The sequence below is a fragment of the Molossus molossus genome, unplaced genomic scaffold, assembly GCF_014108415.1.
Source record: "Molossus molossus isolate mMolMol1 unplaced genomic scaffold, mMolMol1.p scaffold_m16_p_14, whole genome shotgun sequence".
NCBI classification, from domain to species: Eukaryota; Metazoa; Chordata; class Mammalia; order Chiroptera; family Molossidae; genus Molossus; species Molossus molossus.
This window is the reverse complement of record NW_023425349.1, coordinates 32,347,058-32,361,053: the sequence shown is the minus strand read 5'-3', so window position 1 is coordinate 32,361,053 and position 13,996 is coordinate 32,347,058. Positions and strand designations below refer to the sequence as shown.

Genomic DNA, 13,996 nt, shown 5'->3' with positions numbered 1-13,996 from the left:
TTGGTTGGCATAAGGTGGGTGTTGTCACAAAGGCTTCTGTCTTGTTAGGCTGCCCTTTCCCATTCCTTTGGCTATGGAGATCGGACTTTTCTTGAGGCTTATTTTGTTTGTGCCTATTAGCATTTCTGAGTTGTGGGCTTCTCTAGTGCCCAGTCTGGGATATTTGGAGGCTGAGAGAAACCACAGAGAATTCATTGCCATGCTGTTCCTTAAGTCCTTAGGTCCCTAGTTGGTCTTCCTTCTCTCTCCATCATTCATAAGTGTTTTCTTATGTTTATTTGATACATTATGTCCAGGGGTTTTAGCTGTATTTAGCAGGAAAATAGGGAGAAATGTATCCCCTGTATCTTGTCTAGAACTTGAAGTCCTAGGTTTGTGTTTTTAAATTACAATGTGTAGCATTCAATAATCTTTTTTATCTAAAAATGAAAGTTTCTTCAAGTCTATAATATTTTATTCTGTTATTTATTTATTGCTTTGCTCCCTGTTTAGTTTTTCTCCATTTGGTACTCCTACTATTTGCATAGCTTCTAGGTATTTTAACCATGTTTTTAAATTTTTTCACTTATAATTTCTATTTATTTGTATTTTTGGCTTGGTGCTATGGAATTGCTCTCCTTTCTTTCTTTCATACCATTAAATCAGTTTTCAGTGGTGTTCATTCTATTTTTTACTTCCATAATTGAAATGTTTAAATTTAGAAATTGTCTTTTTAACTTCCCAAAACTGTTTTTTCTCACTTAACTTTTTCAATCTCTACTTGAATCTCCTTCAAATACCCTAAGAAACCTGAAACACCAATCAGAAAGAATATATGTATCCCTATGTTCATAGCAGCACTATTCACAATTGCTAAGATCTGGGAAAGCCCAAGTGTCTATCAATAGATGAGTAGATAAAAAAGTTGTGGTATATATACACAATGGAATACTATGCAGCTGTAAGAAAGAAATATCTCTTATCCTTTGAGATGACATGGAGGGACCTGGAGAGTATTATCTTAAGCAAAACAAGCCAATCAGAGAAAGACAGATATCACATGATTTCACTTGTAAAATATAATGAACAAAACAAACTGATGAACAAAATAGACACAGAGACATAGAAGGAGGGTACAGACTGACAAACCTCAGAAGAGGGGGTGGGGGGAAGGGAAGAGATAAACCACAGAACTTATATGCATGTATGCGTAACCAATGGACATAGACAACAATGCTGGGGATGGGGCAGTGGTTGGGGGGCGTGATCGGGAGGAGGGTGTCAATGGGGGAAAAAAGGAGAAACATCTGTAACAAAAATAGATTCATAAAAACATTTTTTTCTTCTTTTAAATCTATCTTAACTTGAGTCCTCTCTTCTATTTATTTAGCTTTCTTCATCTCCTTTATTTTTTCATAGCACTTTACAGTTTGTAAAGCACCAGATAGAGCAATGATCTCATTTTATTCTCTCAATAGCACTTGAGTTATGCAGGACAAACATTATGATTCCCTAGATTATAGATGAAGAAATTGAGACAAGCTCAGGGAAGTCAAATGATTTGTATAAACTAGGATTCAAATTCAGGTTTATCTGAAGAAAGTGGTGATGGAGAGAAGGTGGCATCTGCCCCTGGGGCTGTGGGGACCAAAGCAGTAGTGTGAAGCTGCAGTCACCTGGCAGATTCAGAGCAGAATTGAGCCTGTGGGAATCAGAGCAGACATAGCAGCAAGAACAAAGTAGGGTCACACAAGACACTGGCCACAACCTCAAGGGCATGCCTTTGAAGTTGATCTTAGGATCTGATTGCTTAAAAGTTGAACCAACGAAGAAAAAAGAAACTTTAAAAAAGGTAAAAGGGAAAGAGTAAAAGATGCTAAACTTCTCCTATATTTTAAAAACTGTCCCTCAGAACACTGAAAGATTTATCATCTGAGGAATGAGATAAAAACTTGTCTGATAGGCTCAGCCGGTGTGGCTCAGTGGATTGAGTGTTGTCCCATGGACTGAAAGGTCCTGTTTCAATTCCTGGTTGGGGCACATGCCCAGTTTGTGGGCTCGATCCCAGTGGGGGGCATGCAGGAGGCCCACCATCGATGTTTCTCTCTCACAACAATGTTTCCATCTCTCTCTCCCTTCCTCTCTCCCTAAAAAAAAAGAAAATCAATAAAAACATTTTTTTAAAAAACTTGTCTGATAGGAGACATAACAAGCACAGTTTGGGTTTTTTCTTTATAGATTTTAGAGAGAGAGGAAGGGAGAAGGAGAAAGAGATAGAAACATCAATTACCCTCCTCCTGCATGCCTCTCACTGGGGATTTGGCCCACAGCCTGGGCACATGCCCTGACCAGGAATTGAAACAGCGACCTCTTGGTGCATGGGTCGACACTCAACCACTGAGCCACACTGGCCAGGCAAAAATAAATATTTTTTTAATTGTGAAAATTATTTCCAAATCTCTGCAAATATTTCATCCTTTCCCTGTTTCCAACCAAGTCATTAAGTCCATTATATTAGTGATTGATTAGAATACCAGATTTTATCAAGGAGCAAAGAATGTGATTAGGAACAGGAAAAGATGGTTAAGTAAATAAGAGTTATCTGAGAGCAAAAGAAGCAATCTACAGAGGAGACATGTTTTCCAAACTTTAGCGCTCCCACCCCTCCTACCAAAAGTGAAAATAGGTCATCTTTGGGAGAATGACTATGATCAATAAAGGTTTGGAGAGTACTGGGAGACTGAACTCTCTTCACTAATATACAGATAATAGACTGTCTAGCCCAACTTCCTATTCTTAGTATTTTGCAGTTAACTGGAGAATTCATTTTTAAGAAGTGAGCAATGAATGTCTGCTTCTGTGTCCTAGAATCGTGGGAGTAAGAACATGTTGTTTTCATGTCATCATTTCTCTCTGTAAAGTAACAATTTATTTGTCCTCAAGAAGTAATATAACCCTCATGATAAGCACCCCATTTCTTTTTCAGACAACAGCAGAACCTCTCTTTCTGACTAGAATACGTTAGTTTTGTTCATCTCAAAGAATAATTCAGTTTAGAGCAAGAGAATTGGTTGTCGTAAGGTATCATTCCCTCCTTTTACAGAAGAGTAAACTATGAGAAAGCTGATGTGACTTTCTCAGAGCCACACAGCAAGGTAGGGACAGAACTAGGTCCTAGAACTCGAGGGCATGGCTTTTCTGTAAGCAGCTCACCACAAGTGTTGGCATGGATCTCAGATGGGGCTGTTCCTAATGGTCTTCCTATATACTCCATGAGTCTTGGTTCACCAAAGTCTCAATAAAACTGCCTTCATTATAGTTCCGTATTAAGTTGATCTTGAATGTTAAAAACATGTAATCAGCTTATATGGTATACTAACACTCTCTTAACCCAAGCATTTCATTTCCCATTCAGTCTGGATTTATATTTAAATCACTACACTTTAAAATAAGTTGTACCGGAGTGGCTCAGTGGACTGAGAATCATCCCATGGACTGAGAGGTCCCGGTTCAATTCCCAGTCAGGGCACATGCCCAGGTTGCAGGCTCGATCGCAGTGGAGGGCATGTAGGAGGCAGCCAATTAATGTTTCTCTCTCACATCAATTTTTCTCTCTCTCTCTTCCTTCCTCTGTCTCTAAGAAAATCAATAAAAACATATTTTTTTAAAAATTTAAAATAAGCCGTGGTAGGCGCTCAACAATGTTAAATGAATAGCCACTTTGGGGCCCATTAAGGAATCATGCCATTTCAGATCTGAAAGAGACCTTGAAGGTTATTGTGTCCCACCCCTTGCTTCCGCTGCCTGAAGAGTGAGGGGACTTGGGCAAGTGGCAGAGCAGTATTAGAACCCCCCACCCCCACCCCATTTCCCAGACCAGGTTCCTTTTTTTCACCTGCACTGTTCTCATTAATTTGATATGAAGGAATTGAAATTGCCAATTTAATTGTGTTCTGATAATCAAAGTAAATATTTCTAACATCTAATTTAAAAACACTACTCCATACAAAATGACAGGGTCAGGGTTATTTCTTTCTTTCTTTTTTTTTTTTTTTTTAAGTCATGTGGAATTTGATCATTCTGAGGAAGAGCAAAAATGTGTCCTAAATCACTGCAGACAATAAAGCTGAAATTTGAAGCAGTAAACTCTTCTATTTTGGGAACAATAGATATGAAGTCAGGAAGAGTTAGGCATTCTAAGAAGGACATTTTATAGAAAAGCTAACTATTGAGTCAGCTCTTAGAAATATTTTAATGCAAAGAAGATTAGTACAGACAAGGAGAAAGTATGGGCATTTAGCAAATGAAAAATGGCACACTCATGCCATAGAGAAAGCAAAATTTTAGCTGAAATGGTACTTATGGGAAATAAATTCAAACCTCAGATGTTTTAGTCAGGAAGTCACATTAGAATGCAACACAGATTCTCATTATAGGTTATTACATAGTGTCACTAAAAAAGGAGACACATCTGAGAAGGACATGGCATGGCCAAATAGCAATATGAGAAATTTCAGTCTTGCTCTATATTAATAATGGATCATTTACTTCCTGGTTGATGTGGCTCCGTGGATTGAGTGTCATCCTATAGACTGAGAGGTCCTGGTGTGATTTCCGGTTGGGGGGTGTGCATGCCCGGATTGCAGGCTCGGTCCCCAGTAGGGGGCGTGCAGGAGGCAGTCAGTGGATGGTTCTCTCTCACATTGATTTTTCTGTTTCTCCTCTCCTCTCTCTCTAAAAAATTAATTTAAAAAAAAAGAGGGGAAAAAAAAAAGGACCATTTAATGCTATCTTCTCACAAAAAAATGACTTCAAAGTGACAAAGACAGATTAAAAGTGATCTCTATTGAAATGACAGCTGCTAGGGTAAAACTCTTTTGAGAATCTTATGTATATTTTATTCATTGATTTATTCATTCATTCAACAAATATCTATAGAGCGCTAGGAAGACAAAAATAAATAAGATATGGTCTTTCTCAAGGAGGTCCCAAGAAGACAACCATGTAAATAAATCATTATCCTGTGTTGTGCTTGGTTCTTCAATGGAAGAACAAACCAGTGCAAGCACAGGCACAAAGGAGGGACTGGGAAAATCTAGAGGAGAAGACATTTGATCAGAATTTAAAGGAGGAAGAAGAGTTTGTCTGGCAGTTCATGGTAAAGGTGAGGAAATGAGAAAGCCTCTCAGAGCACGGTAAAAGCTTATGCAAAATATTCGGCAATATGAGATCTAAAATCGCATATGAATCCCAGCACAACTACTTTAACGCTGTGGAATCTTAAGTAAATGACTTTACTTCTTGGAGCCTCAGTTTCCTTCTTTGTAAAAGGAGCATAGTAATCCTCACTGCATATACTGATTATAAGCAGGACCAACAGTGCTGGCTAGCAGGTAATGAATACTCTTCCATCTATAGTAACTCTTTTTAGAACATTCTTAGGTTGCAGGCATCCTTATGCTCCCCTTGCAGAGGAAGAAACCTAGAACTGAGAGGTTAGGGAACTTTCCCATGATTATGAAGGTTAACAAGTGGCTGCATTGGGATTTGAACCCAGGCAGTTTGGCTCAAGACTATTTTTTAGCACTATGCTCTATGCCTTTCATTACATGAAATATTGTGTGTAACACAGCACCTGACACATAGTAAAAATTAATAAATTATAGCTATTTTCACTATTGTAAAATATGACGTGCCCTAGGAACATAAGGTATTTATCGTGCAGGTAGGAGGTAAGGTGGGATGGGGCTACAGCAGTAATACGTCAGATCCATGAGGGCTTCATGCCAAGATAAGGAGTTAGAACTTCATCGCAAGGCCGAAAGGAACAATAGAGGTATCTTCAGCGGGAGAGTAACTTGTCTGACTTGTGGTTGAAAAAGATCACTGGCAGCATGTGGCAGATAAGTTGCAACTAGGCAAGACTGGAGGCATTTATCACAGCCTCACCAAGGAATAGCGAGACTCCAACTAAGGCAAGGGGAGAAGGAGACATGTACATGAGATGTTACAGAGATAGAGACAACTGGACTTAATGACCAGTAGGGTATAGCGAAGAATCTAGAATGTCCCATTGATTTCTGATTTAAGTGCTGCTACCAGTTGAAATATGGAAACAGTGCAAAAGGGGTAATTTAAAGGAAATATGTGAGCTGGGTTTTGGCTTTGTGGAGACTGGGGTACCTGAGGGGCATTCAGGAGATGTCCAGCAGGCAGTAATATCTCTGAATTTGGAGAACAGAAGAAGGTCTGGACTGAAGCCATGCAGCCAATAGAACCACTCAGTGAGGGTGAAGAGAAAAAGAGACCAGGAGAGGACAGGAAGAAACTCGGCATTTCAATAGCTGGCAGAAAAAGGAAGGCTGAGGAAGAAGAGCGATCAGAATGGAAACGTGGGCAGAGTGGGGGCCCAGGAGCCAAATGTGAAATTGTTTACACATAAATACATAAAGCTTCTGAAGAGGTGGATGCTTCTGGCATGCGCAGCTAGGAAACTGAAAGGAACAGACAAAATTCCACAAGCAAAATGTGTATGCACTGCACAAGAGCGCTGAGTTTTTATTTTCCTTTCTGACAAGTGCCCTTTTCAGTCTTTAATGAGCAAGAGTAATTTGGTTATTAATCTTTATCTACAGCACAATTTAAAATTTAAAAATTAAAATTTAAAAACTTTAAATTTAGAGATAATTGTAGATTCACATGCAGTTGTAAGAAATTAATGTAGAGAGAGAAGCACAACATTTACATTTTTAGCAGCTCACTTTTTGAAAGCTCACTTTATTCCACCATGGCTTCAGAATTTTTCATGTTTGTCCACATCTCATAATGGTGCATATCCTGGGGCAGAACTTTGTACACTTTACCTAGAGTGGAGACAGTTGAGGGAAGCCCCAAGGCCTGAGGGCCAACTCAGCCCATGGGTGTGGGTGGCAGAGGGGCTGAGGCACTGAGACGAAAGGAGCTTTGGACACAAGTGCACAAAGACAGGACTTCTCAGGAGAGATTTTGGATAGAGGCTAGATTTGGGGAATAAAGGATATAGAAGCAGTAGGTACTGGAGTGCCTTTCTTGATCTGGGCCACTTGGCACCAGTGTGCTGAAATCAATGTTGCTTTTTTTCTTTTGTAATGAAAAAAAAAATTATACTTGTGTTCCATTTCATCACCAAAATGATCTAACTCACCAATCTGATGGTGCCCCCTTCCCTGCAGAAAACTCTTCCTGTGGCCCCTACTGACTCTCCTGCTGCAGCTCCCAGCCCCTGCCCCTCCGCCACTGGGATCTCTCTCATTCCGGGGTCTTTGCTCCTGTGGCCTCTGCCTAGAAGGCTCACTTCGCACTTCTCCCTTTCACTGGTGAGCCCCATTGTCCTTTTAGGTTTCTGTTTAGAGGGTCTCCTTTCCGGGAGGTCTTCTTCCCTCACTCAACCAGTGCAGGCTCCTGCCATGGCCCTGGAGGCGCCCTGGGCTCATGCTATTGCCATAGGAACTGCATTGTGTTAACAGTCCACAAGACAGTACATTCCACGAGGGCAGGGACTGAGCTTTGTTCCAGACTATATCTCCAGTGTCCAACACAGGGCAGGGACCTAGTAGGTGTTGAGCAGGTATCTGAACAAGGAAAGAGTCTTGGACAGAGGTACGCACGTGGGTATGGCGGATAGAAAGGTGGTAGCCCTGGAACCAGAGGAGTGGGTGAGGTGGCCCAGGGAATCAGAGGAAGGCTAAGTGCCGAGTCCTAGAGCACCCCCTCATTTTGGGATGTGGGAGTTTGAGGAGCACTCAAGGGGACCAAGAAAGAATGGTTAGAGAGGCCAGAGGAAAGCCTAAGGGAGTCCAGCGTCACAGCGCGAAAAGAGTTTGCAGAGGCGAGGGAAGTTGTCCTTAGTGCCAAATGTGGGCCCACCTCTTCCATCTCCCTTGGGCTCATCTGCATCCCCCAGAGTCCCACTTAGCTGTGTGCTCCTCGAAAGGCCTTGGAAGAGGAGAGCCAGGGGAAGGGAGGCGTGAGAAGGAAGGTCATTCCTTTGGGGTTCTAGTTCTGGCCCCACCGCCGCCTGTCTGGGTGACCTTGGGGAGCCCTCTTCCTCTCCGATCACTCCCTGTGGGTACTAGGCGAACGCTGCGTGCCCAGGCGGGGAGCTGGGGAAGGCCGGCAGAGGCAGGGCCCGGGTGGGAGCGGGACCGCCCACTGCGGCGGGCCAGGACCTCCAGGGCCTGGGGAGGCGGTGCGCAGGGCTCCTCCTCCCCGGGCCGGGGGTCGTGGCGCCAGCAGCTGGCGGCCACACAGCTGCAGCCTCAGCACCTGCCGCGGCCAGACGGCGCGGGTGCGGCCGGCCCTACGCCCCCCCTCCGGCTGCAGCCGCGGCGCGGGAGGCGGAGCCCGAGCCGAGCTGAGCCGAGCCGCTGCCCGAGCCTTGCACGCGTCCAGGCCCGCCGGGCGGGGCCGCCCCTCGCCGAGAGCGCCAGGTCCGCGTCCGCACGGCGGCGCCTCCTCTGCAGGTAAGGGCGAGGTCCCGGCGCCGCAAAGTTCTGGGGGGACTGCCGGTGCCCGAGCCCCGGGCCTGCGCGAGCTGCACACTGCCTGCCGCTCGGCTTCCTCCGCGCCGCCCTCCGCCGTGCGCTCTGCTTGCAGCACCAGCTCCGGGTGACCAGCCACCACCTCCAGTCGTCTTGTTCCCACTCTTGGCGAGGGGCGCATCCGCGGGCTCGCTCAGGGCCTGCGACGGTTAAATCTTTATACAGTATCAATGTGTTGCTTAAGTTTTCGAGATCTGCATGGTGTAGTGCAAAGAGCGGCAAATCAGGAGGCAGGAGACCTGGGTTCAGGTGCGGCCACGGCCAGAGCCAACTTTCTGAGTGACTTCCGACCAGCCTGCCCTGCCGGGTCTCGACAGCCACACCTGGACCTGAAGGGGTTCGCCAGGGACGGTCACCTGAAGCGCCATGCCTGTATTGCCACTTTGTGAGTCAAGGGGTGTCTCAGCTTCAGAGTTTCTCCGGGGTGGAGAGGAATGTTGGGACCACATAAGTCAATATCAGGGCTCATGTTGCAAACCTGCGGCAGCTTTGGCTGAGCTTTAGGAGGGGTGTTGAGACAGCCTCTGAGAATATTCGATGCTCCCAGGGCTGGGATTCGGGTCCCTGGCTCCCGGTGGCTCCTCTGCCATCCACTTGGCAGTGTGACCTTGGGCAAGTACCCCCACTGGTTTTGCAGACTATAAAAAATGGGGGGCGGGGGTAGAGTGTGCACTAGGTGATCATTGAGGTCCTTCCTCCGTAAATCAGGAGAAGTAGAATCTCCAGGTCTCTGTAGTTAGGGCCAGTTTGGGTAGAGGCAATATTTCGCCAGGAATCCACCCAGAACTTGCATATGGGCGTTTAGAAAATAAAGGAGGCGTTTGCAGTTTACTTTGGGAATCCCGAAATAGATATGGCAAGTACTGATGAATGCTAGCCTTCCCCCCTTCAGTGCTTTGGACCATCATAAAATATTCAGCGGCATAATGATTTGTTTTCAAAGTGGCTTATAGATCAGGAAGCATTTCTGTTTGTGAGTCAGTTATTTTTGTAAAAACCTCAAAATAGTTATTTGGGAAAAAATAATGTACAGTTCTAGGAGTCCTGACACAGAGGCCAGCATCTACTTGTTTCTAGTCTAAAGCAATGGTTGAGAGGTTTTCCAATCAAGCCAATGTAAAATCATTCCGGATCAAGCATCCTTTGGTGGGTGTTCAACAAAGGTGTGGTGGGAGAGACCTACAGTTTCGCAAGTGCATGTTTTCCAGGACAGGTGAATTCTGGTGCAGCTACAGCAGAACAGGTTCGAGGTTTGTTCATCCTACAAGGTGAACTTTGTTCTTTTGCCCAATCTCTTATCCTTCTCGTGCTGCAGTGATCATTTCCCCAGTGTGTGGGTGAAATCCATTACTATGAAAGGATTCTTATGGAAGTGATTTTATTATTTTATTTCCTTCCTTGACTTCCTGGTTTTAAGTGTCAAGCTGTATGAAATCAGAACACTAGTGAGAGAGCTTTGTGACTGGAGCAAGAAAATGGCAGAGCTGTGGTACATGTTTGCCTTTCCTGCCCCATATCTGGTAGTTGAAGCTAATTTGTCCAGGAACTTTGATCTCTCAGATGCATTCGAATGCCACCAGTCTCTCCGTTCTTCAATCTTTGATGGTTCAGCAAGCACTTGCTCACCACTTATTCATGAGGACACAAACAGGGAAAATATCAATCAGCCCTACCCTCAAGGAGCTCGGGTTCTAGTGAAGGATAAAAGGATTAGATCACAGGCCCTTCTGGGAGTTATCAACACCTGGGACCTCTGGGAACACTGAGTACTGTGAATTTCAACTGGGCAGATTGAGGAAGCCTGCACCATGAAGAGCAGAACGAAGAGGATTTCAATAGGTGGTAGAACGTGGAAAGGCCATTGTAGGCCAAGAAGCTGGTCTGAGCAAAGCTACAGAGTCAGGACAGTGAGGGGCCCAGATGGAGAACAGTGAGTCTGATGGAAGCACGAGAGAGGCAGGACACTTCAGAGCAGAGGGCAGTGGGCAGAGTTTCAGGAGGCTCTGAAACTGGCCTTGAATCCACACTGGCTTTGGAACATTGTGCCTCTGAGCCTCCCTATTCTCACTTGTAAAAGGGGAATAATAGTAATTCCAAACTCACAGGGTTAAATGAGATCATGTGTAAAAGTGCCTGAGTGTTTGCTTACAATGGGTGTTTGATAACAGTTCCTTTTATTGGTGTGTTCATGAGCAAGCTCCATAAATGTTGCTAGATACCACTGAGGTATCAAATGGTGCTTTTTGTTTTAGCAGATATATTAACTTAGAGCCTCACCACCAGGATGGAGTTCCTGTGATAATGTCATTTGTATTCAAGGTCCCTCCTTATTCAAGGGGCAGGGGCTTCTCGTTATGGGGGTGCTCAGGTCAGGCACTGACATCAATAGCAGCCAATGCCCTGTAAATACTGTTAGGTGCTGGGAAGCCACAGAGGGTTAATTGGAATACACAGTCCCTGCTTCCCACAAGCTTATGACTACATGCTCAAGTACCCAGATGACGGGATTTGACAGTCAGACACAGTTATAAATATATTACCATTGTCTATATATACTAAGAAGAGGGCACTGGGTCCTGTCGGCCTTTGTAGGTTGCTGGGGATTTGCAGTAGTCAAGGAAGGAGAATAGGAGAGGATATAAAGGACGATGGTGCAATACTTTATGACCCTGTGTAGCATCACGTAGAATCCATGATACTTTCATTTGTTCATTCAACAGTTATGCATAGAACACCTACCCTGTGCCAGAGAATTATTCTAGGTGCTCCAGGAATACGTTGGAACAAAAGGGAAGATTCCTGCTTTCCTGGATTTATATTCTAGTTGGAGAAGCACAATAAACAAGTAAACACATAAATAATTTCAGATTATACTGAGGGCTGGGAAGGAAAAAAGCAGGGTAATGTGAGAGAAGGTAAGGTGGGGTGCTCCCTTTGAGGGTGGGCAGGGAAGACCTGTCTGAGCCATTGAGAGCCAAAGGAGAGAAGGAGCCAGTCATGATGAGAGCCGAGGGAGGGGCAGGCCAGCCCTGCAAGAGCAGAACAGCTTCGTGGTCAGGTTATTTAATCTTCTGGGCTTCAATATATGCCCAACCGATGGACACAGACATTAGGTTGGGAAAAGCAGGAGGGGGTGGGCGTGGGAAGGAGGGTGTCAATGGGAGAAAAAGGAGGACATCTGTAATACTTTCAACGATAAAAAATAAAATAAACTTGGAATAATAACCCTACCTGACAGGGTTGTTGTGAGGATTAAATAAGTCGATGTATGTAAACTACTTAGAACAGTGCCAGGTATGTAGGAAGCACCAAATAAAAGTTAAATTGAGGGGGTGAAGGGTAGGGGAACTGTTCCAGGCAAAGGGGAAGGTCTGGAGGCCTGAAAGGGCTTGGTCTGTTGTAGGACCAGACAGACCGTCTGCACAGACCTCATCCCCATCTCCTCTTTTGAGGAGACTCTAGAGCAGGTTTTCTGTTCCTTCTATACAAAACTTTGGTTTAGAAGTTTTGAAAAGAGGGACTCTTCAGCCTCAGCACTCTCAGCTGCAAGATCAGGCCCCGAGTGGTGAGCTGCTGCTGCTGCTGCTTTAGGGGTGTTCCACTGTAGACCCACTTCTTCGGGGTCTCTTCCTTCCCTCCCTTCATCTCTCTTTCCCTCTCTAACCCTCCCCCTCTCACCCCTTTCTTTCTCTTTGTCCACCCTCCCTCCCCCTTTCTTCCCTTCCCTCATCCCCTTTCTCATTGGTAAGCCCTGAAGAGTAGCGTCCCTGGAGGTGCTCATCAGTAGGCAAAAGGGAAACATGGGTAGGGCTAGCCTTGCCCACTCACTGTGGGAACGATGGCCAGCGTCGCCCTCCCACTCCCACGCTGGAAACTCCACAGCAGGGAAGCACAGTCCTCTATGAACTTACCCTCTCTCTGGATTCCTCCCTACTGAAATCTAGTCGCTCACCTAGTCGTGTTATTTTTACTTAAGTCTCTCTCAAACATGTCCTCATATTTCCATTTTCTTTCTCTCTACCCCAGGCTTCTGTTTTCTTTAAAAGTGTGGCCCAGAGACTTTCACTGAGTCCCTTGTGTAAAGATAATGAAATCCAGAATCCTCAGCCTGGCAGACATGATGGGCTGTCTCCATCCCTTCTCTCAGTTCCTCAGTCCCCCCACCCCACCACACTTAATCCTTCCCACCACCAGGTCTCCAGGCCTTTGCTTCTCCATTTGGACCCTCGGCCTAGCATGTGCCTCAGCCCTGGTGGTCTTGCTCACGCCCGCCAGTTAAATACTGTCTACCCTCAGAACTGCCTTCCAGGTCCCCTTGTTCCAGGGTTTTCTTCTGCTCCTGATCTCCCACTACACTTAGTAGCTCTCATGGAGATACCACAGCCGTCAACCTTGAAGGATTTTGTGTATGGTCACTTGTGTTTGTGGCCATGACCTTGAGAAGTTCCTGGGAGGGCAGGCACAGTGTCCCTCTAACCTTCAGCTGAGCCTAGCCCTAGTGCAAGTGTGATATGTGTTTGTTGCACTGGATTGACAAAAGCCTGTGCTTTTCCTGAGATCTGGTTAGAGTCAAGCGAGAAACACAATGCTGAAGCTCAGGGATTGTGGTTGTCAGCTGAGCTCACTTGCAGCATCCGGATGCCCCGAAATTTAGGTTCTTCATCTGATGAACGGTTGATGTAGCCTCAAAGATGAGTCTGAATTTTGAATTTCGGTTTTCAGTAACGCCGATTTTAATAAATATCCTATGTAAAATTTGAACCTTCAAGCTAGATAAACTTGGAAATAATTGTTTATATCATAAAAGGATTCTTCACCATACCAAAAGATCTGGTATGGGAAGCTTTCAAATACCAGACATGCCTGTGTTCTTAACACCATCCAGTATATACAATTTTGACTTATGCACAGCTGTTGTAGCTGTAGTTCTACTGTAGTCTAAGATATACAGCAAACTTTATATACCTTCACAGAAGCAGGATAACAGAGCCTTAAATTTGTTTTGATAACTACAGATGACATTACGCAGCTCTGATATGAAAGTTAAAAATTCACTCTCTGCCTAAAGACAGTGGAAAGCTCAATTTGGTGGCTGGCCCATTGATGGGAGGGCAGTAAGCCATTATTTGCACTGAAATGACACTATTTTCAGGGGCCCACCTGATGTTTGGAGACCCTTTGTCAATGGTTAGAAATGATACAGGCTTCCAATCTTTTCACAAGCTGATGCAAAATGATTTGTGTGCTTAACACTGATTATTTTTGAGGGGGAGAGAGAGAGAGAGAGAGAGAGAGAGAGAGAGAGAGAGGGAGAGAGAGAGAACTAATTACAGGCTAGAAAAGATATGGTGGTAAATCTAAAGTATGTGCTTTTGACCTCTCTTGAGGAATGATCTGAGCTTAGCCGCTTCAGTAAAAGGGTAACATGGCAAATTTTC

General features: G+C 44.7%; 1 protein-coding gene across 1 annotated transcript in view; it reads left to right on the top strand.

The window, feature by feature from the left end:
- Positions 1-8,543: 8,543 nt before the first annotated feature.
- Positions 8,544-13,996, top strand: part of FRMPD1 (FERM and PDZ domain containing 1) — an 81,143-nt gene continuing 75,690 nt past the window's right edge. The window contains exon 1 of the mRNA XM_036261603.1: positions 8,544-8,943. The gene's annotated coding sequence lies outside the window, so the exon portion shown is untranslated. The remainder of the gene's footprint in view (positions 8,944-13,996) is intronic.